We start from the raw sequence: 24,849 nt of genomic DNA on the forward strand, positions 1-24,849 counted from the left end.
TTACTTTTTGTACTTCTCAATTAACAATTTAACATTTTAAATTCGTGTACGAAAATGACACAACAGAGGGACATGATAGAATCAGGTTTTGTTTTTTTATTGAGCTTCTGGGCGTGATAAGTGTGGTGGTAAATGCATTTATATCAGCTTGTTTATCAGAACATGTCTGTCTCATACTTCCATTTGTTGATTTTTTTTTGTCTACACTAACAGCATGTATAACTCACCTTAACCAACAGCATGTATAACTCACCTTAACCAACAGCATGTATAACTCACCTTAACCAAGTATTCTTTGCCTAAACCTAAACAAAAACTAGTAGGTACTGTGGCCGATCCCATAAGGGTGATGATGTATTTATGTAGTGGTTGACACATATTTATTACTTTTTTCTGGTTACTTTGTCTTGCTCAAACAATAAATACCCCTCTGCCCAAACCTAACCAAATCGATTTTGCTAGTAATTCAGTTTTTTTAGTAAATGCAAATGAAAGGTTAGAGATTTAATCATGAAAAGTCTTACTCAACCAAGTCGCGTGGCATGTTTCTATTTTGCATCATTTCAAAGAGGTAGTACTTATTTAACATATCCCATGAGCTCACAATGTACATGCAACAGATTTTGCATTTTTAGTTTTTTTTTAAGTTGCCAAAAATTTAGTAATAGATAATAGTAATATTTTTTTTATAATTTTTACATTATATTAGGACTGATGAGCTAGCACAAAAGGGAATGTAAAAATGTAGAAAAACAAGGTAATGTATTATTTATTTGGGCGACATGAGCAGATAGCTTTCTAGGTCACTCCGAGTCACTGTCTACTCCTCAGGATCTCACCCCTGCACAAGTGACATTTCCAACACGACACAGTGAATAGTGCCTGATTACAACCTGGCAGAAGCATACCAAGATAGAGGTGGAGGGAGGAGGTTGGCTTTTGGAGCTCAAGCACTGGATGATTTGAAAGAAGCACCAAAGCTTTTGTAAGTTTTTAAAATGGCAACCATCAGATATCATGTATCAGTGCTGACGCACAGAGGGCTAAAATCCAGGATTCTCTACTCGAGTCCCGCCTCTAGAAAAAATAGGTTGTTTTGTGCTGACAGGCTAGTTAGGGTCCGAGCACTGACAGTGCGAAGGCCCTATTGTATCTGTAGGAATTTTTTTTCTCGTTTTTTTTTTTATTTTTATTTTTCGCGACGAAATGAGGGCCTTTTTGCCCCCCTAAACGTGCACCAAAAGTCACCAAATTTTGCACGCAAGCCAGGCCTGGCCAAAAAATTTGATATTTAATGGTTTGCATTAATGGGCGTGGCCTAATGGCTCAACAGCGCCCCCTAGAAAACTTTGTGCCTCAAGCCCCACAATACGGTTTGACGTACATGCACGGAAATTGGTACACACCTGTATCATGTCGCAACTTAAAGAAAAGTCTCTTGGTACCATGGCCGAAACCGAACAGGAAGTCAGCCATTTTGAATGAAAGGTGTAATTTTGGCGCAACAAAAAAGTAAGATGGATATAAGATGGTATTTTTATGAAAAACCTTTATTAAACAGTTTATAAAACAGTTGCTAACAAGTCCACTGTAATGGCAACAGGCCACTCTGTTGTTTTTCTCACCTTTCATGAAGAATCAAGCTAGATTTGTGAATCTAAAATTCAAATTGACCTGGCAAAACAAGCCTAGCAAGACAAAGATAATGATAGCCTAATGGTACATCATGATATGACATTTGAGGAGAAAATACATCTAGTTCTGGAAAGTTTATGACTCCATAAACTAGTAAACTTCATTAACGGAAACCCTTTCAGATCACAACACAGACGGTGCAGATCTGATTCATGATTTAGCGGCACCACAGTGGAATCTATGAGGTGCCGTAAATGCTCTTAGTTGACTACAAATGACAAAACTGAAAGATCCGACCCAAGTCTAAAGAGGTATAGGGTCTGAAAAGGTAGGTTACTACTGTTTTCAAGTATACGTTGAAAGTATTGTTCTGTTCAGGCAGAGTAGAGAACAGATAGATCCCCTGTTTCATTGCCATTGATGTAGGAGAAATTTAGCAATGACAATTTCATCAAACGTTTTCAGAAAGTTAAAAATCCACAAAAAAAACTGTAGTAGGATAACCCTGAAGTTAAAAATATAAGTTCTGTGCAATACATTTTTCTTACAATGATAAAAAGTTTACTGAATTGTTTTTCATTTTGTGTTATTACCTTTTCTTCTTATGCATTTCTCTAAGTCTCTCACTCGTCTGATGCCACCTCTTTTGCACCACCGTGTCAGGGAAGGCATCCCAATACAGGGGTGACATTTCAAGCAGACAGATTAAGGCCTCTCTCCAATTAATTTTGCTTTCCTTTCCTTGTTAAATACACAATCATCCAAAGGCAAAATGTCATTGAAACAAACGAGGAGCCGCCATGTGGCTGACAATTACCACCAAGCACCTCAGAAATGCCAATATGTTAAAGTGGGAGCAGTGTGTGAGATGAATGAGGACAAATGGCAATCTTTGAGGAGCACTGTTGTTGCATTCTTGCTAAAACAGACGTGTCTGTGGTCACCTGTCATTTTCATTTGATGTAGTGACAGACAACAGGTCTACAGAAAGGTCAAACATTTCTCAAAGTGTGAAGGTGCTGAATAGATATTATATCATTAAAAATGTTACAATATTAGCATTCCAGCGAAGAAAATGGCTAATGAGAAATTTTAAGCAAAGTTTTTAGAAAAGCTTACAGAAATGTTTTGGTTCTGGTTACTACCGACAGAAAAAATACATCCATAATAGTTACTCGATTATCTAGCTGTCCATCAAGTTATTGACCTACATCCACTGATTCAAATTGATTTGCCCAATTTCATAGTAAAAGGATTGATTATTCAGCGTGGTTAAAATATTCATTGCTTACTTTTCTTAAGAAACCCATGATGCAAAATACTATTAAAAAAAGTGCTGCTGCTTGAGCCTAACCTTATACCTCTGCTTCAAATCTATCCATGGGAAGAATCATCATGGAGGAATGGTTTTCAAAAATACCTGGCATGGTATAAAGTCCCCAATGGCCGTTACTTCTGCCTGGCATTCTTTATTTCTTCCCTGTAAGGCTCATTTAGACTACAGGAATATCCTAATTCTAGATCATCCACTAAACAGTTTTCCATTGTGGCTGTCGCTGTACTGTTTGAATGACAATTTTCAAGTTTTTGGGATTCACTTTTCTCTTTTTTTTTCAGTAAACGGCATGTTTGTGGTAGTGTGTTTTTTATTTTGTGAGATCACAGCATCTATGTTGCCGCAGGCCAGTCTCTCATATTACTGGTCACAAGCTCAGACAAATGGGGAGTGTTGCGTCAGGAAGGCCATCTGACTTAAGAATCCTAAATAATGACCTCAGATCCTTTGTCCTTTCTTTTATTATCCTTATAAATTGATGGTAGCATGTAACATGTGCAGACACACAGGTGACTCCCTGCGGAGTAACGTGGGCAATGTTGAGAGACAACATTTCTTTGACAAGAATAAAACTGCATTGAGGTTAATCAGGATTCACAGGAAGCACACCAAGTCCATCTGTTGCTCCTGCTCTGAGAGAAACAAATCTCTCTGGCATCTCATAGGGGCCAAATGTGCCCAGCCAGGTTGAAATGCATGCACCTGCCTTCTCACAGCCAGGGTTATTATAAAGGAAACCCAGTTAGGGTTAGTGAGCTACATCCTGTTTGTCAGGTTGTGGAATCAAAAATTGGTCCAAGCTCTTCCGAGTCAGTTTAATCACCTCCTCTTGCCAAGATGCACAGCCTGCCCAGCCTATGATTGATTTGGCCTTCAGCCAGCTTCAATACAATGCATAAATGCTAAATGGATGGGTCATTGCACTAACGAAATGACTCAACAGAGGGACATGATAGAAGAATCAGGTTTTGTTTTTTTATTGAGCTTCTGGGCATGATTTGGTTCCAAGCTTCTCAAACCACCTAAATTCTTTCAAATTAGTGGAAGAAAAGTCTTAATCTAGCCTGTGGCAAGATGTCTTCCTGCATTTTCACAACAGCTAAATCATCCGTTATTGGACTGTTTCCTCGTTCACTTTCCACTGGAACTAAATCAGCATCTGCTTTCACAGTTGAGATGCTGTGTACTAAATCATTTTGTAATTATTGGTGCACGGGTCTCAGGGAAACAACACAATTCATATCATCTCTTTTTACTGTTACTCCATCTATAGAAGATGAAAACAAAGACATCCATTTAGAGACATTCAGTCAAGAAACCTTGAATTCTTGTCTAGACTCTTAGGCTTCTTCTCATTTTTCACCTTGAAAGATTTTTTTCCCCCTACACCTTTTAGTGACACCACGAAGATGAAAGGGTAAAACGTGTGGATATATTTGTGGATACAGAAGAAAGACGGGTAGATGAGAACAGAGAGAGAGATTAAGACAGGGAAAAGAAAATGAGACGAGAGAGATGGGAGATTTGCGATCTCATCTGTTCACTGACTCTTTCTCCAGAGCAGCCTTTTACTGTCGTCAATCATCGCCATGGCGACACCTGAAAACTCAGATGGATGGGAGGGTCTGCTGCATTACGGCCATGTTTGGAGAAGTGGGATGGAGGCCGCTCACCTATGCTGAGTCTGCTTACAGCCGAAAGGCAAACATGGTATTCCTGTAGGTAATATTTGTGTAATTTTTAGGGCCCGAGCACTTACAGTGCAAAGGCCCTATTGTATATGTAGGATTTTTTTTGTTTTTTTCCTTGTTTTTATTTTTCCGACAAAATGAGGGCCTTTTTTCCCCCCTAAAGGTGCCCCAAAAGTCACCAAATTTTGCACGCAAGCCAGGCCTTGCGAAAAATGTGATATTTCATGCATTACATTAATGGGCGTGGCCTAATGGCTCAACACACCTGAATGATTTGATATAAAGAGTCATGGGTGGCGTCATCGGACTCGGTATTGAGTACTTGACCTACATTGGCATGAATTAGCCCCGCCCCTTTTTCTGATTGGTCGATATGTGATTGTTCCTATTTTCTGCCATAACTTTTGAATGGTTTGATATAGAGAGTCGTGGGTGGTGTCATCCGCTAAATGTCCAGGCCTGAAGAATCTACATGCAAGTCATACAATCTTCCACTGCAGCCTGAACGTGCACAAGGGTGCGAGGGCCCGTTCATCGCTGCTTGCAGCTTTAATTAGGGCCCGAGCACTGACAGTGCGAAGGCCCTATTGTATCTGTAGGAATTTTTTTTCTCGTTTTTTTTTTATTTTTATTTTTCGCGACGAAATGAGGGCCTTTTTGCCCCCCTAAACGTGCCCCAAAGTCACCAAATTTTGCACGCAAGCCAGGCCTGGCGAAAAATTTGATATTTAATGGTTTGCATTAATGGGCGTGGCAAAATGGCTCAACAGCGCCCCCTAGAAAACGTTGTGCCTCAAGCCCCACAATACGGTTTGACGTACATGCACGAAAATCGGTACACACCTGTATCATGTCGCAACTTAAAGAAAAGTCTCTTGGCGCCATTGCCGAAACCGAACAAGAAGTCGGCCATTTTGATTGGATATTTCATGGTTTGCATTAATGGGCGTGGCCTAGATGGATGGGTTTACAGAGGTTAATGAAATAAACAAGTTTATGTAAACTCGCTGTAAGTGTGAACATACAACTTTGACCCCACTCATACTTGATTTTAAAATGTAAAACTTTTGTAATGTTACTTCCATCATCCACACAACTTTGGCATGTTTAACTATCAAAAGTAAGTAGTAAGTAAAAAAAAAGAACCCAATAACTACAGTACGATCCAATATATATTATTAAAGCTTGGTTTAATGTGGCTGGACAAAACTGGAAATGATGACGTGGTTGCATGATTTGCAGCCTTTTATGATCCACATGAGCATTCACATCTCCTGAAACTCAAATGTGGATGCAAAGACATTTAGAATAAAACAGCAGATTGGAAAAAATATGGATATAGCCTGAGTGTACAGTTTCCGCACTCTGCTAGACCTGAGATGGACTGCTGACCTGCACAGGGTATTTCCCGCTGGGATAGGCTCAAGGCCCGACACGAGCCTGAACAGAATCAAGCAATGTAGACATGGAATAATGGCCAATCAAATGCTTCAATTCTCTATATCTAAGTTAAAAATTAGCATCAGGTATGTCAAATGCTGCGTGGCGAAAGGGAAGTTGGATTTATCCATGGGGGCACCAGCCCCAACCTTTGTGCTCAAGCTGGTTTGTTTACATGCATGGGGCTGAGGGTTGCTTTTCTCTCAGCATGCTGCTACTCAGATGACGGGCAGCTTCAGTCCCTTTAGTCATTTTATATGTTCTGACTCATGACAAATGGTACCTGGTAGCAGAAGTCATTTCAGCTTTGGCCATTTTTCATTTTTAGTGCCTTTTCTTTCACACAGAATTCTTAAAAGCACAATCAGAATTTGAACAAACAAATACATTGTATACACTTTGCTTTTACTGCAATCTGCCTGCTTCCCACTTGTCTTCTTCTCACCAATGACAGAGATGGGATCTTGCCCACAATGTTTCCCACTTACCTTTGTATTTCTTGCTCACTTTTGTTCACGACTGCCATTTTTGACCATTATCTGCCTGCTGCCTTTGACTTGCTGAATCTGACATACTGTGGGTCTGACTTAAAGGTCTGTAGAGGAATATTTCTTCTTTATCTGCATTGTGTCCTCCTGGGGCCTCCTTTAGTGCTACACCTATTGTACTCCAGTTTTCTGCCTTGTATTAACCACTACTTCTGCTGATCCCTACACTGATTTGAACAGGAAGAAAATGATTCTTTTTTTCCCCCACATTTTCAGGCAAAACGTCTTCCGTCATGTAATTTGCTCAGTGGTTCAGCTTTCACTGTTCACCAAGGCACCTTCTAACTGGATAACAAATCAGACATGTACCATATGTAAGATACACAATGCTGTTCATCATCTACTGCCAGTCATGCCATGGCCAAACTTCTTTCTTTAAAGGAGCATGAGGCTCCTTTTAAGAAATGAGACTCTATAGCGCCACCCTTCGCCACGACGGCCGTTGGGGGTACTGCAGCCAACAGTGAAGCCGGCACGGGAGAACGGGGAGAACGTGCATGCAGCGTCATGTGACGTCACATCCGCAGGACAGCGCGGGAAATTCGGGCCCGAATTGCAGCACATTTTGCAGCACACAGCCTGTTCAAGGCAACAGAGAGATACACTAGAGGGATCATTCTTTTTGGTTTGGAACGCTTCATCTGACATTATTACTAGAAAACTTAAAACTTATACGAATTTTTATCATAAATCCTGCCTCAATCCTGCCTCATGCTCCTTTAAGTAACGTAATCCTGACTTTTATTAATTCCCTCTTGCTCTGAGTACCATAATTCACAGAACAATCGTGGCACCGTAAAACTGTATATGTGGCTCACAAGGACTGGCGTCGTGCAAACTCTGGTTTTACAAAAGCCAGTCTGGCCTGTAATCCAGCACCAATACCAGGGGCAATAACCCTGGGCAACATATCTCCTGGGAACATTCAAGCATCCAAATCCTTCCATCACTCCAGTTCTTAGATATTTACACTGGCAACCCTGTCTGTCACATAATTGATTTGAAAATCCTGCTGTTGGTTTATAAATCTCTGAATGGTCTCAGACCAAAACACATCTCTGATATCCAGGTCTATTATGAACCAGCCAGAACCCTCATGTCATCAAGGTTACGTCTATTTCCTGTACCAAGTTAGAACCAAACATGATGAGGCTGATGTCTGTCATTAATTATTGCTTTTAAATTATTTTTTTGTTTTGTTTTATTTTATTTTATTGTTTTTTTTGTTTAAACTTCAATCATGCTTTTTTATTTCTTATATTTTAATGTCTTTGTAAATCACTTTGAATCACGTTGTTGTTGAATTGTGCTACACATAAACTTGCCTTGGCTTGTCTTGCTTTGTCTTGCCTTGCCTTGGAGCGCTGCAGACACTATTCCAGTCTGTTGTGGTGAGGAGACACAATAGCTAAAAGGCAAGGCTTTGTGTCAACTGGGCAATCTATGTTCCTACCTGCACTTATTGTGGGTAGTGACCGAAAGAACAAGACCGCTAATGCATGCAGCTGAATTTGGTTTCCCCGTTAGGGCTGCTGGACTCAGCCTTAGAGACAGGGTTAGAAGTTCACCACTAACATGGTTTGGCCAACTGGTTAGGACGCCTCCGGAATGCCTCCCTGGAGAAATGTTTCAGGCTTGTAAAACTGGAAACGCTAGGAACACGTGTTCCTCCTGAGGAGCAGAAGGAAGTGGTTCGGCAGACGGAGGTCTGGTTCTCTCTGACTAATCGCCCCTACAGCCCAAATCTGGATAAGCAGAAAAGAATGGATTGATGGATGCTGTGTATGATATAAAAATAGTATATCAGTTAATATAGTTTATATAGTATTATATACATGGAATGTTATTCTTTGCATTCTTTCAGGGATCTGAATCTAACTTAGAAAGGTGAAAAAATACTAAAACAATATATTTTAACAGAGAAACTGCTACATCGCTCCATTCACACTACCACCCATATTGTCTACTTATTTATAATTAGATATAATTATCATCTGGTAAATCTTCCATCAAACTTTGAAGTGATTTCAACAACCCCCTTGAACAGCATGCATGTACAATTCCTTTTGGTACATGTGAGGTATTATTAACAACTTAAAACACCATCTTTGTAAAACCATATTTAATCAGGAGATTTAATTGAGCCAGGAAACTGTAATCGGTGACATCTTTCCGATGGTCTCTTTCTTCCATCGTTGCTGATTGACTTTTTCCTCACAGCCGTGTCATGCCAAGTTCTGCATATCTGCTAAGAAATCCATCCCTAAAGATATGTACTTTGGCAAAAACGGCCTGAATTTTGATATGCATGGTCTTACTCATCAAATTGCCATGTATTTGATATACAGAGTTGTGCAAGTCTATGGCACCCCCTTGTCTTGTTTTATTGAAGTTTAAATGATAATGCATGTTTCCTTTTTTATACTCTTTATTAAGACAGAAACCAAAGGTATACTGCAGTTATAAAAAATGGGCTTTTAAAAAAAATTAATTAAGACATCCAGAAAAAAACAGTATCAGATGCTCTCTAGATAATAAGTTGACAAAAAATTAAAATAAAAAAAAGTTGACAAAGTAGAAGTACACAATTTGCAGAACCTTTTTAAGGAGCCTGTCCCATCCAAATATTTACAGTATTAATCAAAATTCCATCCTAGATTTAAAACAGCCATGTTCCTGTTTTTTTCCATTTGTTTGGTAAATATAGTTGAAAGTAAATATCACTTTTCATACCAACTTTGATAAAACAAGACTTTGTGTGTCTAAAATGTTTGCGGAGTACAATATTATTATGAGCTATGTCCACATTAATATGTGGACATAGTAACACAATTACAATCTGAAAATTGGAATTGACATCTAGATTTCCGTGTTTATACAGCCTTAAACATTTCAGATGTTCAACCTAAGGTTTGTGTTCACAAATGGGCAAGGTGCACATACCTTGGGCTCTTATGAAACAGTATACTATTATGGAAGTTTGCATTTGAACTGATCAAATTGTTTAAAAAGGGCTTAAATTATAATTTTATGAACAACAATGCAGTTTTCCTCTGACTTTGCCAGACTTAGCTTGTTTTGACAGCAACTGGCTATAACTCTCTTTTTTTGTAAATGTGAGCTTTCTTTTGTGGATGTCAAAGTTTGGTTTTTGACAAAGTTTTGTGAGCACCATCAGCATCGTTTCATTTTAGTGCCCAGAGTCTGTGGACTTTCAACACCGGTTTTCTGCTTTGTCACATTAACATTCAGCAGTCTTTTATAATCTCATCCAAGTTTTGTTAAACGTAGGGTCTTTAGCTAAGGACAGGAGGGACATGATATTCCAGCTCTGTTTACATGTATACAGTATCAGCCCTGTAATTACACAGCAACATTATATAAATCTGATTTTTATTGGTTTGATTATTGTGTGCACAGGCATAGGTGTAAGGCGGTAGATAGCAAAAGTACTTTAACTAGTTAAAGTAACATTTACACGTTTAAATTACATTTAGAAGAGGGAGTTTAGGATAAATTATATTAATTCCTTCATCTATTCTTTAATGTTAACGTTAAAATGATTTACATTATTGAAAACATCCAAAATACAATATATTACAGGCTACTAAGATATAACTCTTCCTTTTCTAAATATAGCCAGTGAAGTTGGTTTCATATACATGTTTAATCAGAAACTAATTTGCTAGTTTTCTTCAAAATTGAAAAACTTGTAAAGTTGAAGATTGAAAAGAAATTTGGCAACTCAAATTGAGAATTTTTCCGTCTGTGATTAGAAGAAAACCAAACAGCAGGAGTGCAGTGAAGTCGGTCCCAGAGTCCCACCAGCTTGGCTCTGCAAAGTAAATAAATGGATTTAATTAACAGAAAAACAGCTTCATGTGATTAATATTTTTTAAATGGACTTTTTGCGGAGTCCAGTGCTGAGACAATATTATTCACTTTGCTCAAAGTGTAATGAACGTGATTACTGACATATACATAAATGAATGTGTCACCTTCTAAATGTCAGCTTTATACTGTACATTTGTGTTTGAAAAGAGTTGAACTCATCAGAGAAGGAAATCAAGTTAATTCCTGTCGCTACCAGAGCTGTCATGTTACAGGAAACAAAGCACCAAAGCTGCCTGCCGTTTCATGGATTCTGACTTACACGTCCACATCCGGATACACATCGCACACGTGGAAATGACGCTGGAGATCTGAAGTGCTCTGCCACACTCCGCACTCATCAGGCAGTCTCTGGTCTTCAGACAGCAAGTGGGACAGCCTCTCTTTGAGCTTCTACTCTCTGTGTCCTCTTGTTTCCTGGGCTGATGTTGCACAGTGTCGTGGTGCTTTTCATCCCACTCTTCACTCGCACCCTTCCCCATGATGGTGTTTGTTTCGACAGGAGTCAAATGTAATTTAACGGCGTTGGGAAAGATGAGATCTGTCGATACAATAACAGGAATTAAACTGTTAGTCTCAGGCAATAAAAAGTGCTACGCTGTTCTCTGACTTCCACACACTCCGGCTTTGTTTGCAGCTGCGTATCCGTGTCATAATGCTTTTTCTTTTGTTTTTGCACTCGGCTTCTTTTCCCTCATTGACCTCACCGGGGTGTGCATGTACACAACTACCCAGGTAACATTCCTGTATGAGTCACTTCACGCGGACATAGATGAATAATCTCAACACACAGCACAATAATTTACAGATCACTTTTATTAGACAGGCCACTGCCTCCTCCAGATGTTGAGATTAATCTTGCTGTTTGTCCTGGGACATTTTTATATATATGAACAGGATGTTTTTCTTTTCTCGAGACAAGTGAATAGAGATGTTCACCTTCATTACAGAAAAGTAATTTTTCACAGAAGTGAATCATTAACGCTGTAATCTAAACCTCAGTCCGCCCATGAAGACTTTACTGAGTGAGGTCCCATCGATTTGACAGATTAACAATCTCTCCACAGTGATCATTTCTCTTGCCAGGGGTTGAGGCCGCCTGTTTTAACTGTGAGATACAATTGCTCCCCATGGACGTTATCATATATTAAGTGATAACCCTGATGGCGATATAACAACTTATCTGTGCCATCCGGTCGGGTCTCATTTATTAACACTGACAGTAAATCAGATTGCTGGCATCTGGAGTGTATCCTGGCATTTTAAATGCACCTTTCCATCTCATTTTGCTTTCAAAACTCTATTGGTTTTCAATCATAAGTAATGAAACTCCACAGCCCCTCCCCAACTATGAAAACAGTTTGGAAAAGAAGCCAAAGACAGACATCAAGAGAAGATAAAAAAAGAGTAATGATCTTACCCTTTGCTCTTGGAAATGCCTCTGTGCCAGTTTAAATCTCGTCTTTGTGGAGTACTCGGTGAACAGATTCCTTCACTCTCAAAGACGCTCACACGCTGTCATGAACTACAGAATAAAAGACGCCAGTGTTTCCAACGGCTCCAGTAAACAGAGGGGGTGTGTTTTCTGGTTTAACAGGTTTGACGAAGGTGACTACCCTGAGGTAGCGCCATAATGTTTTCACTTGCGCCAGATAAGGTATTCTAATTCTTGAATAGAGTGTGACAGAGTGTTTATGATGTTGTTCAGGATATGAAATATGCAATTCAAACCCAACAAACTGGCTGAAATACTTTTAAATACCCTTGTCATGTCTACTCCTTTGCTTTCCCATGCTGTGCTTTTCATTATAGATATAAGACTTTATTTTTTTTTGCAAATACTCAGAGGTACCAGCAAGCCTTCCCCCGCCACAGGAGCAGGATTCTGAAAATGCACAGGAGCAGAAACAGAAGGCATATTGATGCCAAAGTTAATTTATTTACTGGATAAAAATAAAAGCAATAACCAAAATATTCAAAATTATTTTGCTTTCTTTATTTAAACATTTTTCTGTTTCTGTAATAAAGTGACAAAGAGCTTGAACATAGCACCGACTTTAACATATCAATATTTTTGCATTTCTGCGTACCCATTTACTTAACAAGGTAAAGCAAATCAAAGCTCCTCCATAAAATATAATATAAAACTAAACTTTTCAGAATAGTGCAAGTGTGCATGTTGGTGCCCGTCCGGGGTTGGTAGAGAGTGCAGACCAAGGGCATGCATGAGTAAGTTTGCCAGTTTCGACTTATAAATAAGTGTTTGTGTACAATAAAATAAAAAGGACCGTTCGGCAACTGCCACTACAGTACTAAGTCAGCTATTGTGAACAGATGATGATTTAACTTCAAGTTGAAAACTTTGATAGCGACTTCAATCAAATTTACTTGAAAAACATCACCACAACAAGCCAACACTAACTCGGAAATGAGTAGGCCTATGTGTGAGAAATTACCTTTGTGAATCAATACAATATTGTAATGATACTGTGAAAGAATGCACTAACAAGTATTCGCAACAAACACCGGTAAAAAAAAACAACAAGCATGAGAGCATTTTCTCCATCACTTGAGTTAGATTGACTCGGCTCTGGTGGCTCCAACCACTCTTGGTCTGAGTCCAGCCTAAACACGTATGCAAATGTGGCAATGCTACCTGCTACCCGGGAGTGTTTAGGCGCCCAGTGGCAGGGTATTTACTGGGAGTAATGGGAATTATTCAAAGCCCGCAACACGTAGACGATTGAGCTAAATATTTATTTTTTATATATATAATTTGTCTTTGGTGGGAAAGTAAAAACATCAATTCAATTTAATTCAATTCAATTCAATTTTATTTGTATAGCGTCTAATACAACAAAAGTTGTCTCCAGACGCTTTCCAGAGACCCAGAACATGAACATAAGCCCCCGAGCAATTATTACATAAACAATGTCAGGTAAAAAGCCTTAAGCCAAACAGTGGCATCAAAGTATTCCAATGGTATTACGAAAACAACTGTATTTTAAATTTAAAACAGTAACTGTACCGGAATATAGTTACTTAAAATTTGTAGTCTAAATACACAACGGCGGTAAATGTATTCCATTACTCTCCAACACTGACAGAGAGCCCATACCTGGGTCCAGCTATAAGTCTATATAGAACTTTATTGATACCCTCAACTCCCTGTGGTCTCCTGCGTTTGCATTCTTAACGCTCTTCCCGTTTACTCCAGACCAAAGACCAAAATAACCACCCAGGTTCGCCAGCAAGTTTAAAAGCCAAGCTCTGTATTGGTACGGGGTTGTGACTTTGCCCTTGGAAAAGATAATCAGTGGTGGTATTAAGGCAGAAAAGTACATTGACATTTCACTACCACATATGCTGCCATCAACAGGAGATATTTTCCAGGGACATCTAAGCATTTTTCCTCTAAACAATGCAAAACCACAATTTGCTCACACTACTAAGTCAGGGCTGAGGACAGGGGGGGTATTGGGTATTGGATTGGCTCAGTGCCATTGTGACATCTCTCCAATAGAGAATGTGTGGCGGACAAGAGAAAAGAAAAGAGAATGTGTGGAGGAATTTGTAAAAAAAAAAAAAAAGCAAGAACGGCTTACTTTTGAACACCTTCAGACATGTTTGCAGGAAGAGCGGGACAGAATAACTGAGATGCTTCACTGATTGATAATCTCAGTGCCAGAATGCCTTTTTGCTGTTGTGAAGAACAAATGTGATAGCTTAACTATTTCAACTTTCTGGAATGTTCAATAATGGAGGTTTATTCACAGATTAAATAAAAGGTCATGAGTAAAAACACACAAAAAAAAGAAATATTGGTTTTATCCAGACTGTAATCTTTCTGATTGGAGTGTAGGTTGTTTGGTCATATTCTGAAATGCATCTACACAAGCTTTTTATTACATGGCAACAGCAGACTTTATTATGAAGTATTTACTTAAAAATGAGGTCCTCGTACTGTAAGAGGGATTGGACAGGAAGAACGGTCTCCGTATTTTATGTTAGTGTGGTATTTTCCTTTAGATAGTCCGACAGAATTAATTGAGTTTGTGAAAGTTTATGAAATAAAAGGACCTCATTTGCATAATTTCCTTCACAATAAACAGTTATATTGTCTTTAAGCAGCCAATACATTTCTCCTCAGCTGTGTGACTGAATGCTGCTTTTGAAAGGCAATCAAGTTTCAGTAAATAATTACAGTGACTAATGAATTGATTAGACAGCACTTTTCATAGTGTGAACAATGATGGATTGACAAAACAATTACAAGGATGCAATTAAAGCACAAACAATTTGAATGTATTAAAAAAAACAATAAAAAAAGCATATTTACTGAACCATTCATCATCTTTGAAAGAAGCATGGTAAAATATACAGTAATTAATTTACTTTTGTCAAAGAATATGTTTAATTTAATGAATGGAAGGAGATGAAAAACCAAACCTTCTGTGCACAGACTTGTATTATTTACATTGTGGGGAAATAAATCAGCTTAATCACAGTCACATGGCATTGAATGTGACTTTGTTTGGTGTCCATAATATAATACTCCCAATGAAGGCCTTGAGGTTTGTATAAAAAATGCAACATCTAACATGAGTTTGTATCCTTTAGTTATAGCACTTTATCCCTCAAGGAAGCATAATGAATGAGTTTCAGAATTAGAGAGGGAAAATAAAGCATGACTGGGATAGTAGTCTGTCATGCTAAAAGACAGGTGGTCAGTGAATGATGAATGAAGCTCATGGCAAACTACTACTGGAGAGGGAGATTAATGCAACTAACCAGAGTTTGATATTGCACCTGCCTGCATGTGCAAGCCTCCCAGGGTCCCTAAGTTGGGACCCACCACTTTGGGGCCACCATCAGATACATTATCCAGCAGTTTTACATCTATATTGCTTGGTTGATTACTACAATGATGACCAGTACAATTATGTGAACAGGTTGGTGAAGCTACAACTATACCTTGACTAGCATGTCTGAATTGAATCCTTTTTTTATACTCATGAGGAATCTATTCATTGCTATTAAGCCTGGTTCATATTTCTGTGTCACAGCTACACACGTATACTCACAGCACCTACAGGCTGGTTAATAGAAATTTAAAGCGAGTTGGAGGGGATAAATGTTGAGTATCAATCATTTTTATGGACATTACAGCAAGCTATTATTCTATCCGACTTGGAAAAATACAGAGAAAAAAGGCGGGAAATTTGAAAATAAAAAAGGAACAAATCTGCCAATCACGTTTCTTGACAGGTGACAGAGCACTTGGAGCACTCAGATCCAATAATACCAGAACAGAGGATTTGCATGCATCATTATTCAGATGAATATCATTTAAGACTTTGATGAGTACAGTCTCAGTGCTGTGGTGTGGCCGAAATCCAGACTGAAATGCGTTAAAAAGGTTGTTTTGCATCATAAAAGCATGGATTTGCTGGAAAACGACCTTTTCAATGATTTTCCCCAAAAATGGCAGATTTGATATTGGCCTATAGTTACTAAGTGTTGTAGCATCCAGATTTGAATTTTTTAGAAGAGGTTTTATTACTGCAGTTTTCAACGCCTGGGGAAACTGGCCTGTTTGAAGAGAAGTATTTATTATCTGCAATACATCCGGAGCTATGCAGTTAAAAACTGTTTTAAAAAAGTTTGAAGGCAGAATATCAAGACAGCATGTTGTGGGCTTTAATTTTGAAACTGTTTCCGTTAGGGTTTTGTAATCTATTGGTTGGTGATGGTGTAAAACCCTGGGTGAATAATGCACAGGTGTTATCATTTACAGTATATAATGCTTTCTGACTACCTCTGCTTCACCTTCATAGGATTGGCAACAGTGGTCATTTTAAACAAAACACAGTAGCGATCAGACATAGCGACATCGTTCACCACAACCTCTGAGATATTAAGACCCTTGGAAATAATTAAATCTAAAACATGTCCTCGGTTATGCGTTGAATCTTTGACATGCTGGGAAAGCCCAAAATTATCCAGAATATTTAAAAGTTCCTTAGCACATCCATCTTTGGGATTATCAACATGAATGTTAAAATCACCCACTAAAACAACACAATCAAAATCCATGCACATAATTGACAGTAGTTTGGCAAACTCATCAAAAAACCTTGCATCATATTTGGGGGGTCTGTAGATGGTCACTAAGATCGCTCGACAGGGGGATTTTAACTGAATGGCAAAATATTCAAAAGAATCAAATTGACCATAAGACATTTTCTTGCATTGGAAGCTGTCCTCGAACAGAGTGGCAACTCTGCCTCCTCTCCTACGTATTCTTGCTTCACTAAAGAAACTAAAATTCTGCGGTGTTGACTCAATAAGAACTGCTGCACTATTATCCTGACTTAACCAAGTTTCAGTTAAAAACATAAAATCAAGGTTGTGCTCGTTAATAAAATCATTGATTAAGAAAGATTTGCCAACCAGAGACCTGATATTTAAAAGGGCTAGATGTAAATCCTTAACAGGAGACACTGGTGAGATTCGAGGATGACATGCTATACTCAACAGATTAGCAGATTTAATTGAACTTTTTTTCATTTCTCACCAGTTTGATACGTTTTCTGTTACCTATCATCACAGGGATAGAGAAAGCTGATTTAACTCCATGGGGCCCAAACTTTTCCTGGGACAGAACAATGTTAATATTGACATCACAGCCTGGACCCGGCCCATATCAGACATCACTGATCACTGATACGGTAGTTCAGAGGAGGTGGGGGGAGGGGGGGGGGAGCGGTGACTTTTGGTTGACCGCTGTTTCCGGGGTGGTGGTTTGGGAGGGGTTGGGTGATGTGGGGGGTTAAACAAAGGATTTTGGCGTGGTGTTAGTTGTAATCCAATATTCACCAAGTTTTTCATCCTGTCAGTAAATTCCAGAAGTGGGGAGTCCTGACTGCCTGGAGAGCTGGGTGGGCTCTGGGGGGGTGAGGGTTTGGTGTTTCCTGTTGGGGCTGGGGGAGAGTGAGGATAATGATGATGATGATGATGATGATGATGATGATGATGATGATGATGATGATGACACTGCAGTTTCTCTCTGACTTTGTTCTCCTTGTTCAGTCCTTATCTCAGCGTTCTCAGCACAGCGACTTATCAGTTGTTTTGGAACGTCCTGCCTCTTGTTCTTCTTCTTGACGGGGGCTGCTTGTTTGATACGTAGATGATAAAAAATGTTGCTGGTTAGCAACTCTCCACCAGCCTTGTTGAGACGGGAGCTACTGCCCTAAAGAAATGTTTGCAACCCCAAAATATGTTGAAATTGTCAATTAAATGAATTGATTGAGCAGCACATGCATCTTTAAGCCATCCGTTTAGCAACATCAGTCTGCTGAATCTCTCATCTCCTTGCCGAACCGTTGGTACTGGTCCACTGAAAGACACGTCGGTATTTAGGCATGCAACTGTTTTCATCAGATCAGTGAAGTCTTGCTTTAATATCTCCGATTGTTGTTTCACAACATCAAGGGCTCCTGTGTGTATGACGACAGCTTTAGCTGTCGGATAATCCAAAGCAATGCTCCGGATCTTCTTTGTGATATCAGACACCATGTCATTGGTAAAACAGAGTACTTTTGTGTTTTTGCTGCAGAATGATTTTATCTCATTCACAGCTCCGTCTCCCACTATCAGTGTACGAGGCCCAGTCGTTAGCTCTGCCTGTAGCCCTTTAGCAATGGATTTAGCCTCATACCTGTTTCTGGAGCCGGAAGATGAGCCTTCTCCCAGGGAGTCTGGAGTTTGAGAGAGTAGAGTAAATCTGTTCTCCAGTAGAATCCCTGTGTCTTGGGGCGATTTGCTCTTAGCTTTTGTTGTAGTTGTAGCCTTCCTCCTCTTGCCGGGTACTGGGGTTGAAGAGGGATAAAAAAGGTGAGAGCTAGAGGCTAAAGTTGTAGCTTGGAGTTCACGCAGAAGATGATTTGAGTTATGGGGAAAGAATTGTACAAGACCATAGCTGACAACGAGAAGCCGTTCGCGGCTAGCGCTGGCTGGCTGGATCAATTCCTGAAGAAGGTCCGCCGCAGGGGCAGGGGCCTCCAGTACCTGGTTGACTGGGAGGGCTATGGGCCTGAGGAGCAGTGTTGGGTCCCTACTGGGATCATCCTGGCTCGTTCCCTCATTCGGGACTTTCACCGTGACAATCCTGGGGCCTTGGATGGGACGCCAGGGGGCGTCCGTCGGAGAGGGGGTCCTGTCACGGTCTGAGGTTGAGTGGGTGTGTCTGGCTCCTCCCCACCTACCTGGCAACACCTGCAATCACTCTGGTGCAAACAGGCCCACAGCATTTAAGCCTCAGTCACTCTTCAGTCCATGCCAGATTGTCTTGTGTTCTCCAAGCCTTCAAGCCGTTTATCAAGCCAAGTGAGTTTTTCAAGTTTTTGACCCTTTGACCTCTTGATCTTTTTCTGGCCCCAGACCACGTTTTTGCCTAAGCCCTTGCCGGTACCTCTGCCTTCGCTGACAGCCTTTTTCGACCTTGACCTTTGCCTGCCCCTCGACGGATTTTTGCCTGATCCTTGCCTGCTCAGATTTACTCCAATAAATCTTTTGAACCGTTTTCCCTTTGTCTGCATTTGTGTCAGTTCTCGTGTGCCTGACAATTTAAGCAATGTCACACGAGAGGTATGCTGTTAATTGATGTAACGTTAATAATTAACAGTTATTAGAATGCCTGTACAGTGGAGTGATAATGTCTGTAAAAAGTCCCAGTGCTGTTGTACTCTAATATCAGCAGTGATGGAATGTCTCTCTTCCAATCAAATTACTTGGTCAGAACCAACTGCTGGATACAGTTTTATTTATATATATATATTTATAATATTGCATTTCAAGATGCGTGGCCTGACGCTGCCAGGAGATGGGAGCGAGGATGACCTAATATACTGTTTCAGAGAGGGACAGCCGGGGGATATGCTGCCTCGGGCCAGACAGAGGGAGATGGCAGGTGTCCAAGAAGAAGAGATGGTAGAGATGAAGGAGGAAGAGAATTACTTGGAGGAAGAATTTGGGAATGAACTTGTAGTGGAGGATGATGGGGAGGAGAAGGACATGGAGGAGAGTGAGGTGGATAACTGTGATGATGAGTCGGGAAAGGAAGATGATGAGTTAGATCTGACATGACAACATAGGCAACAGTTTGGCCCTATAACATACATGTACTGTAGCAACAATAGTGTTACGATATTTTTTATGGTCACTTCCTATCAGTTCCGATCAGCGGGGAATATTTTTTGATGCTTTATTTACTTGTATTGATTTGTAGCCCACCGCTAAGGTTCATTTTGTTTCTTTGTAGCATTCTTACCTAATTTCATACTCGTTGGGGCACCACCTTTGGTTACAAAGGAAATATTGTATACATTGTATTTATCAATCTCTGGGGACTGGGCAGACCGGCGAGACAGCTCCGGGGGTCGCCCACGAGGCCGGGCAGACTGGCAAGAACGCTCGGGGGGACGTCCCCGAGGCCGGGCAGACCGGCGAGACAGCTCGGGGGGACGTCCCCGAGGCCTAGGCCTGGGTCTTGACGCGGGGCCTGGACGGCTTGGCGTGGGGCTTGGCTGGCGTGACGGGGACTCTTGGCATGACGGGGACTCTTGGCGTGACGGGGGGACCTGACTTGGCTCGGGGACCTGACTTGGCTCGGGGACCTGGCTTGGCTCGGGGACCTGGCTTGGCTCGGGGACCTGGCTTGACTCGGGGACTTGGCTTGGCTTGGGGACTTGGCTTGGCTCGCGGACTTGGCTTGGCTGCGGGGGTACCCGGGTCCGGGGTGCTGGCTGCGGGGGAACCCGGGTCCGAGGCACTGGTATCCGGGTCCGGGGCGCTGGCTGCAGGCGTACCCGGGTCCGAGGCGCTGGCTGCGGGGGTACCCGGGTCCGGGGCGCTGGCTGCGGGGGTGCCCGGGTCCGGGGCGCCGGCTGCGCGGGTGCCCGGGTCCGGGGCGCCGGCTGCGGGGGTACCCGGGTCCGGGGCGCCGGCTGCAGGGGTACCCAGGTCCGGGGTATCACAAAAACATACCAGTGGCTGTGAAAGCATTTTTTTCTGGCTTGGAATGAAACAGGATGTATCTCAGTTCTGCCTTTACTGTCATGTATGCCAAATTGCTGGAAAACCAAATCAGGTTATACCCCCTGTTCCATTGTGTCCTATTCCTGCAATTAAACAACCCCTTGACCATGTCACTGTGTTGGACCTTTACCAGGAACAAAAACTGGAAGTGAGTCAGGAGTTTGAGAGAGTGGAGTAAATCTGTTCTCCAGTAGAATCGCTGTGTCTTGGGGCGATTTGCTCTTAGCTTTTGTTGTAGCCTTCCTCCTCTTGCCGGGTAATGGGGTTGAAGAGTCATTCCTGTGCGATGGTAGTGCAGGCCACTCGATGTCGTCCAAAGTCAGCTGGTGCCGGGTTCTGCCTGATAACCGTCTTCTCAGATCTGAGGGAGGCGATTTGTAGTGCTTTGGCTTCGCACCAAGAGAGTCCAGGGAGGACTTGTTGATTTATTGCCTTTTATACCCGGTTCCTATTGCGTCTTGGTGGTGTTAGTTAGCTTCCTGTTAGCCTGCTCCCTTTCACTGTTTTGGGAAGTCGGCAGAGTAGAGTCATACCCATATTGTCCATTTATCTCTCCATTTACTTCGAGCCTGTGAATTTTTGTTTCCAGTACTGCTGTCTTCTAGAGCAGTTTGTGGTAATCATCCATGGAAAAGGAAAAGGGAGGCATCTTGCTGCTAATTAGCTTCTGCTAGCTGCTGCTAGCTGAGTTCCTCAATCTCAGTCACGATAGTGCAGGCTTGTGCTGCTGATAAGCTACGCTCACAGAGTACTAAAACGGTTTAAAATAAAAGTGGTAGACTTCAGTAACTATCATAAATTAAATTAAGCTCCCGGTGGTAAGGAATCCAGGTCCTGCTTTCCAGAAATTGTTTTGCAGAAAAGAAAAGATTGCAGAGGAAAGAAGAAAAACAAAGCGGGGAGCGGAGAGCGAAGCGTCTGCACTCAGCAAGAGACGTTCAGCAAGAGACGTTCGGCACTCATAGATCACGTGTCTATGCTGTACTACTTGATAAAATCTGTGCTGCGTGAGGCTGTAGAACGTGATATGACATTTGCATTTTCACTTCTTCTATTATTAGGGCCCGAGCACTGACAGTGCGAAGGCCCTATTGTATCTGTCTCGTTCTCGTTTTTAATTTTATTTTCGTTTTTCTTCCGACGAAATGAGGGCCTTTTTGCCCCCCTAAACGTACCCCGAAAGTCACCAAATTTTGCACGCAAGCCAGGCCTGACGAAAAATGTGATATTTAATGGTTTGCATTAATGGGCGTGGCCTAATGGCTCAAGAGTGCCCCCTAGAAAACTTCGTGCCTCAAGCCCCACAATACGGTTTGACGTACATGCACGAAAATCGGTACACACCTGTATCATGTCACAACTTAAAGAAAAGTGTCTTGACGCCATGGCCGAAAAAGGAACAGGAAGTCGGCCATATTGAATTAATCGTGTAATTTTGGCGCAATTTATGCCATTTCTTCGGCCGCTTCTTCGCCCGAACCGTAACGTGCACCCAGGTGTGTTATACATCAAAATGTGCGTCTCGATCCTGCGACGAAGCGCATTACTTTTCTCAGTCAAAAGCGTTACCGAGGCGACGATAGACGCCAAAAAGCATGCCCACCCTTCATCTGATTGGTCCATATTTGATAGTTCCTACTTTCTGCCATAACTTTTGAATGGTTTGACATAAAGATTCGTGGGTGGTGTCATCGGACTCAGTTTTGAGTCCTTGAACATAATTGGTGCAAATTAGCCCCGCCCATTCTTCTGATTGGTGATGGTTCCTATTTTCTGCCATAACTTTTGAATGGTTTCACATAAAGAATCATGGGTGGTGTCATCGGACTTCGTTTTGAGTCCTTGACCCCTATTGGTGGAAATTGCACGCGCGAGGGCCCGTTCATCGCTGCTTGCAGCTTTAATTTTTTTTTTTTGTCTGTTCAGCTGCTCTATTACCCAAGCAGGAAATATCTTCCTCTGCCTGGCAGAAACATGACAAGCAGCCCATCTCATCCGCTCACAGCCCATTCAGCATTCAAAATCCCACGGTGGACTCTGCCAGCTGTTACTGGACAAGCATTCGTTGCATATTGTCTTGGCATTGCTCAAACGTCTAAAGCCAGCCAATTCATGTGTCTGTCATGAAATTAATTTGTGGGTTTCTATAGAAAGCAAACTTGATGACTGTTTGTATCTTTTGTTATGCTTTGTTTTTTTTTTTTTTTTTTTTTTTTTTTTTTTTTACCTTGTCTGCACACATATTATTGATTGATACCATGACGGTAGAAACCAAAAGTGTATATATGTGCATTATTACTATATGTAATATATACATATATATACGCACACATATGCGTACACATACATAAATATACACATACAAACCCAGTGTTTTTTTTTTTTTTTTTTTTTTTTTTTGTTTTGTTTTTTTTTTTGTTTTTTTTTTTTTGGGGGGGGAGGGGGTGGGGGGGGGTGGTGACGACATCCACTGCCAATCCAGGAAGCAGGAACACACGGAGACACACGTCAAGCACTGGAAATCTGCAACAAAAAAACCACAAACAAAGCACGAAACCGGCACGGAGCCATCCAAAACACGAACAGCAATCGACCTAAATCTTGAGATCTGATCGCAGTCTGAGCTAAGCTATCGCTACCGCTACCTAAACCCAAAAACTAGAGAGCCAGCATGCAGGTGAACAAGCCAGTGTGTATGTCTATGTGTGTGTGTGTGTATGTATATGATCATGCATGTGTGTGTGTGTGTGTGTGTGTGTGTGTGTGTGTGTGTATGCGTGTGACTAAATTACTATATATGTGTGTGTGTGTGTGTGTGTGTGTGTGTGTGTGTGTGTGTGTGTGTGTGTGTAATAAACCAAACAAAGCTCCACCTGAAGTGTATCTATAGTGGGGGAGGGGGGGGAGCAACCCCGCCACCCGTGAGACCAGAGGCCGACAAGGAAGAGCCCGGAACCCAGGCCACCGGCAACCCCACAGAGGGGAGAAGTAGGAGGGAGGCAACCCACCGCCTGCGAGGCCCCCCCCCCCACCCGGCGGCGGCCGAGGGGGCCCGCGGGCGGGGCCCCCACGGCGCGGAAAGAAGCAGCCAGGGATCCCGCGGCGGCGGACCGCGACCCAGGCAATCCCCGGCCACCCGGTCCGGGCCGGACACGCGGCCAGGAGGCCCTCACCCTTCAGGCCAGCGACCCCCACCCGGCAGGGGGCCAGCCCGCCCGGAGAGACAGAGCCGCCCCGGCCGCCGACGCGGGCAGGCGCACCCGTCCCCCACGAAAGTGGCCCTCCAAGACCAGAGGGGCGCTCCGCCGTAGAGGCAGCGGGGGGGACCGGAGACGGGCCCGGAGAGAGGGAACCCCCCAACAAGGCGACACCCGCGCAGGCCCGACAACGGAGGGCCCCAGACCCAGGCATCCCATTCATTCATCCATTCACCTATCCGATACCTATACTAATAATAATATAATATACTATACATAATAATAATAATAATACTAATAATAATACTAATAATAATAATAATAATAACCATCTTTGTATAATATAATATTGATAAATTATTAAGTTTTTGATGTCCTGCCAATGGAGGCTCAAATCCTCCATGGCAGGACCCTTCCATACCGCATTCTCACCGACACAGACATACAATCACGCACCGTTTCCCCCTCCCCGGGGGGATCCAGCACCGCCAGAAGGCACCCCAGGCTGCACGGCGGGCCCCGCCAGGCCCGGGTAACCCGACCCACCCGTCCCAGGCCCAGGCCGGTGAGGGAACGCGGGTGATGTGGGACCCCCTCCCGCCCCTTGTGTTGAGTGCATGTGATTAATGCCATAAAAACAGGGAGGAGGGAGGGCCAAGTATCGATTGACACAGACCCCCCCCCCCTCCCGAACTACGTGTCCTTGTCAAATGTATTTATTAAGTGTTGAATGTGCAGTGTCTATTTTGCTGTTAAAACCGTGAGGCGGGGAGTACCAGGCCCCGCGGGACAGTGCCCCCCACGACCCGGACCCCCCGCCTTTCGCCTATGTGCGTATGAATCGTGTAGGGGGGGCAAGAGGGGGAGCGGAGGCCGAAGCCAGGAAGCAGGACCAGCAAAGCCGGCCCTGATAAGACACCCGCGTCCCCCCACCGGCCGTCCAGTAGACGGGGGCCGGCCCCCCGAGCCGGGCAAGGGCCCCACCGTACCTCCAAGGGCGCCCCCGGCGC

The 24,849-nt window shown here is 42.4% G+C and overlaps 1 long non-coding RNA gene across 1 annotated transcript; it reads right to left on the bottom strand.

Annotated features, from left to right (window-relative positions):
* Positions 1 to 8,814: 8,814 nt before the first annotated feature.
* On the bottom strand, positions 8,815 to 12,112 carry LOC133419176 (uncharacterized). Its single transcript, XR_009770498.1, has 3 exons — positions 11,962 to 12,112; positions 10,804 to 11,082; positions 8,815 to 10,485 (listed from the first exon to the last, which is right to left on the bottom strand). It is a non-coding gene; the product is annotated as an uncharacterized LOC133419176 (long non-coding RNA).
* Positions 12,113 to 24,849: the final 12,737 nt, after the last annotated feature.

This window comes from Cololabis saira, chromosome 19, assembly GCF_033807715.1.
Source record: "Cololabis saira isolate AMF1-May2022 chromosome 19, fColSai1.1, whole genome shotgun sequence".
In the NCBI taxonomy this organism is placed as follows: Eukaryota; Metazoa; Chordata; class Actinopteri; order Beloniformes; family Belonidae; genus Cololabis; species Cololabis saira.